This window comes from Oncorhynchus clarkii, chromosome 18 (assembly GCF_045791955.1).
Source record: "Oncorhynchus clarkii lewisi isolate Uvic-CL-2024 chromosome 18, UVic_Ocla_1.0, whole genome shotgun sequence".
NCBI classification, from domain to species: Eukaryota; Metazoa; Chordata; class Actinopteri; order Salmoniformes; family Salmonidae; genus Oncorhynchus; species Oncorhynchus clarkii.
In genome coordinates, this window is record NC_092164.1 from 6,634,544 (window position 1) to 6,639,693 (window position 5,150).

Below are 5,150 nucleotides of genomic sequence, written 5' to 3' on the forward strand. Positions count from 1 at the left end.
CTTAGGGCCCCACAGCCCTAAAAGCCACTACATTTTTGTTAATTGACGCTAAAAGATTTTGTAACATTCTCCATATTGTCTGTTTCACACTTTCTATCAGGATAATCAAATAAAGTTGTAAAAATACTCACATTTGTGACGGAACATGGTTTGAAAGGGATCAAAACAGACAATGTAGCCACAAGAAACACACCACAGAAACACATTTCCGAGTTTCATTCCCAAATTTCTTGCTCAATGAGAGAGATTACAGAAATATTAAGAGACTATGAAAGTAGGTAAACCTACTTCTTAGTCATCCTACGCTTGATTGTTGAGCTGATTGTGACCAGAAAAATCAAACATTTTCTTGTTATAATTATTATTTATCTTAAAAAGCTTTTAAAAGTGTTGAAGAGATACTCACATGTGTGATGGACTGGAGGTTAGGGTGACACTGAAATAAATCAAAATAAACACTGTACTGACAAGAACCACATCATCTGATTCATTTTTCTTTTATTATAATTATTTAATCATGAAGAATGTGTTTTAACCTGTATAGCAAATATTCTCAAAATGTAATTATGTGTTCTTTCAAATAGGTATCCACCATGATCCCTTAAATGTTCTCTAGAATGAGCATCTTACTGTTTGGATGTTGGTGGTGTCTTTAAGGGAGTTCTGCTGATTTCAGGGTCAGGAACTGGGGGTTTTCTACATCAGATAAGAGATCAACTGTTAAACAACTGGCAGTCAAATCACATTCAATTCAGAGTAACTGTTCAGTTTCAAGGTAATAGTTTTTCTCTCTACCTGGAAGAGGTGTCGTTTCTCCTCTTTTGCCACCATATTACACAGAATACAGCCATGAGACACGTTAAACACAACACTGCACCCATCACTCCACCAACCACTGTACCTGTGAATGAGAGAGATGTCAAGAGAAGACAGAGGTCAACTTCCCAGGTACCCTACACCAAAGCCTCATACATGTAAATATGGCTCTGCACCACACCTGAAAGTTGAATAGGAAAAGAGCCAGTCGATAGGTTGATTATGACCTGTCATTATTAGAATAACAACCACTGATCCTGTCATCAGAGACCTGAGATTGACCTAGCACAGAAATACACAGGCAGTACTTTATCATGAACACAGGAAGTACATCATCACGAACACAGACAGTATTTCATCATGAACACAGGCAGTAATTCATCATGAACACAGGCAGTAATACATCATGTTCCTGATCATGTCAATATATTATGGTGGTATTAACCCTAACCATTTATCACCTGCAAATGAAGCTTGATCCCTAGTTGGAATCACCATGGAGACCTGTCTTGACGGCAACGCCGGATGATGATACACACCCAACCCTGGTGTCTTAGTCAGGTAGACTGGACGTTGCCACCATGGCAGTTATGGTGACAGTGACTGTTTCATTGGGATGGGTGACATCAGCCATGGTGGATTTGTCTAGACTGATGTTTTCTATGTGGTCCCAGGTTACTGTAGGAACAGGTCGTCCAGTAGCAGAACAGGACAGAGTGGTGTGACTGTTGTTGGTTTGTGTGATGAGGAGTGAGGGTCCATACAGCTCTATAGGAAAACAACAGACAGTTCACTGTGAATGTAAATACTATCATGTTTTCATGTACATCAAGGTCAAATGGATGCATGATGATTTGAGGGAATTGTTCCTGGGTTAATCATTTACACACAGGTCAAGGTAGAACAATGGATTGAAGGCATTGGAGGCCATTGTTCCTGTTTTAAAGGGACATAACATTGTTTTAAGACGTCAAAAGTAGTCTAATGTTAAAGTGAATTCACATTATACAATTTGGATTATAGAGTGTAATGTCCCTTAAACCCCTCCTTAGTTATCATATATTACCATTAATCTGGAGGCAGGTCCTGCCACTGATAGCTCCCTCTGGATAGGCGTTAAACAGACACTTGTAGCAGGACTCGTCTCCTCTTGACACTCCTCTGATGACGATAGAGCAGTTCTGCAGACCCTCGTCTTCAAACTCCACATTCCTCTGAAAAGGTGGGTTGACTACTGGTCCAAATCGTTTGTTGTAGGTGGCCACATTTTCAGTCGCCCCTGGTGTCACTTTCTGCCAGGTGACTTGAAGCACATCTTTGGGTTTCAAGAGCCTGCAGCTGAAGTGAGCATCCTCTCCCGGGGTTGCTATGACAACCTGCTGTGTTCTCACCAGCTGAGAGAGCCCTGCATGAAGATAGTTACAGCCTGTTTAGTACACACATCTAATACAGCGCTAGATTTTAGCAACCTGCAGTGAACACTGTGAAGGGATAAGACAACTGCATAAATACATTTAAAGGTATATGCAGTGTTGCATCAATCATTTCAATTCCCATTCTGTATGTTTGTACATTTCAAAGGACTCTTGGAAGACTAGCCCTTGGACTAAAATAAATCCTATCAAATTTAATGCTGGAATATGTCACTTTTTGGGCAACCAGACCAAATTCACATTACAATTTCTATAAATTAATTTCTATCTGTCATTCTCATTGACAGCAAGTCTAAGAAGTGTTAGATCTGTTTTAATGTGAGCTATTTCTATTTCTATTCTATGCTTCCTGCTGAAAGTACAATTTTTTTGGTGTTATGGAAAATTTATTTCACAGTGTTTAAAGAAGGTACAATGATTCTCTACATTAAGCATTGATGGTTTTGTCCCATAAACTGAAATTAGATGAACTTCTAGAATTTTTGCAACCTTTAAATTAACTGGTTCAAGTTGGCAAGACCTTTGTTCCAATTTAACTTGACAAGTTGGGTTCAAGTTCAGTTAAGTATTGTCTCAGTTTGAGACAAGCATGTTAATGTTGTACATAGAATCCCCCTTGACTCCTTTCCAGTTTCAGTTATTATCCAATGAATTGACTGCACAGTGTTTTTTTTCTGTCCTGACAACAAATCCACTTTTTTTTACTATAGCTGTATACTGAAATCTATATTTTAATTGTAAACTGGTCCCAGTACATTTACAAAAACAAAGTACAATACATCTGGCAGAGAGGAACATTGGGAAATATCTTAATAAGACACATGTATTTTGAGCTGAGAGTTTCACCAAACTACATGTTTCTTATTCATCTCAAATTGAGCAGAAATCATTGGCTCAGTGAAGTATTCCACGTCAGCTCAAAAATCCTCCCAATTCAAATGTCCAGGAAACTGGGATATTTAGGCTCCATGGACTTTTTATAAGTTGCATGTTTTACAGTATAGAACAGGAAGATGCTGATGTTTCTATACTGATGGTGACCGGACCGGCTATTCACCAGTTAGCTTCAATAATGTTCAAAATATAATACTTTTCATTGAATTAAATGTATTCTTTTAAGGACTATTTGCAGTTACAACTGATGTATAATTAACCTATACATTTAGTGTAGTTATCTACATCTCATAATGAAACGCAACTCTGAAATTGATAATACTGTATAACTTACATTTAAGACCTAATATTTACAATGATGGCAGTGTGTTAACTGCATTATTCAGGTGGAGAACAACAGACTTTTACCTTGTTAGCTCGGGGAGTCGATCTAGCAACCGTTGGGTTACTGGCCCAACGCTCTAACCACTAGGCTACCTGCCGCCCCATGTGGGTGATTGAAAGATGAACTGAGGTCCACACTCTAGTCCAGTTGGTTGTGGTAATGCACCTTAAAGTTGGTAGTCAACTGCCACATGAAGTGCAAAGAAGAAGAAGAAGCCTAAAGGAGGAGGGATTACTAGAAACAAACTCGATTTTCCCTTTTATCTGATTCATTGTCGGAGAGGACCTTGTGCATTTCAGGTAAAATAACAACCCAATGTTTATAATCCAGGACAAATTAGTTTGCAACAGCAAGCTAACTAGCTAAATTGTCATAAATGCTTACTGCTTTTTGACCTGTCCCCAAATTAATACAGTTGGTTCAAAGTTCGTTTTGATATTTCAACCTGCGTGTCCTGATCACTTCTGGTGTGGGTGGACAAAATCAACGTGCGCGCGAGCAATCTGGTCAGCATGTAAGACTCAGTTTCCGCTGTCTGGAGGTCCCTGCCTGGTACAGTTGGGTAGTCTCCGCCAGAGCCAGAGCCCTTTACACTGTCTGGAGGTCCCTGCCTGGTACAGTTGGGTAGTCTCCGCCAGAGCCAGAGCCCTTTACACTGTCTGGAGGTCCCTGCCTGGTACAGTTGGGTAGTCTCCGCCAGAGCCAGAGCCCTTTACACTGTCTGGAGGTCCCTGCCTGGTACAGTTGGGTAGTCTCCGCCAGAGCCAGAGCCCTTTACACTGTCTGGAGGTCCCTGCCTGGTACAGTTGGGTAGTCTCCGCCAGAGCCAGAGCCCTTTACACTGTCTGGAGGTCCCTGCCTGGTACAGTTGGGTAGTCTCTGCCAGAGCCAGAGCCCTTTACACTGTCTGGAGGTCCCTGCCTGGTACAGCTGGGTAGTCTCTGCCAGAGCCAGAGCCCTTTACACTGTCTGGAGGTCCCTGCCTGGTACAGTTGGGTAGTCTCCGCTGGAGCCCTTTACACTGTCTGGAGGTCCCTGCCTGGTACAGTTGGGTAGTCTCCGCCAGAGCCAGAGCCCTTTACACTGTCTGCCATAGAGCTCCTACCTGGCCCTGCTCTAGGGATCAAGCCAGCTCCTGCCAATGGGAGCCCAGAGCGCTCCCTCCTTCGAGTCTCAGACTGTGCCAGCCACAGAGACTGTTTCCTCTGACAACTCTGCCCCTAGTACAGATACCCTGCTGGTAGCCCCAACAGCCTCTAATAGTCAGTTGCTGGAGACCTGTTGGACCATATAGTAGGACCTGTCTGCCAGTCTTTACCTGCCACAGTGTTCTGTCCTTAGTTATTAGTCAGGCCATGTTGCCAGGCCTTTAGGTGTCCCTGTCTTTAGCTCCCCAAAGGGTCAGGTGTCCCTGCTGCCCTATTAGCTAAGCAGTTTCCTGTCAGCTGACACCTTAGTAGTTTGGACTGTTTCCTGCTGTTGGAACAAAGCAGCGTTCCATCAGTGACATTCACCTCTCTCCTAGGAGGACATTCTCACCACAGTGTGCTCCTGATGGACTAAGTGTTCCTGCCTGGCTGCTACAGACAGCAGCTCCTCTACTCCACTAGAGCAGAGAAACC

The 5,150-nt window shown here is 42.5% G+C and overlaps 1 pseudogene; it reads right to left on the minus strand.

Annotated features, from left to right (window-relative positions):
* Positions 1 to 626: 626 nt before the first annotated feature.
* Positions 627 to 4,622, minus strand: LOC139373939 (OX-2 membrane glycoprotein-like; annotated as a pseudogene).
* Positions 4,623 to 5,150: the final 528 nt, after the last annotated feature.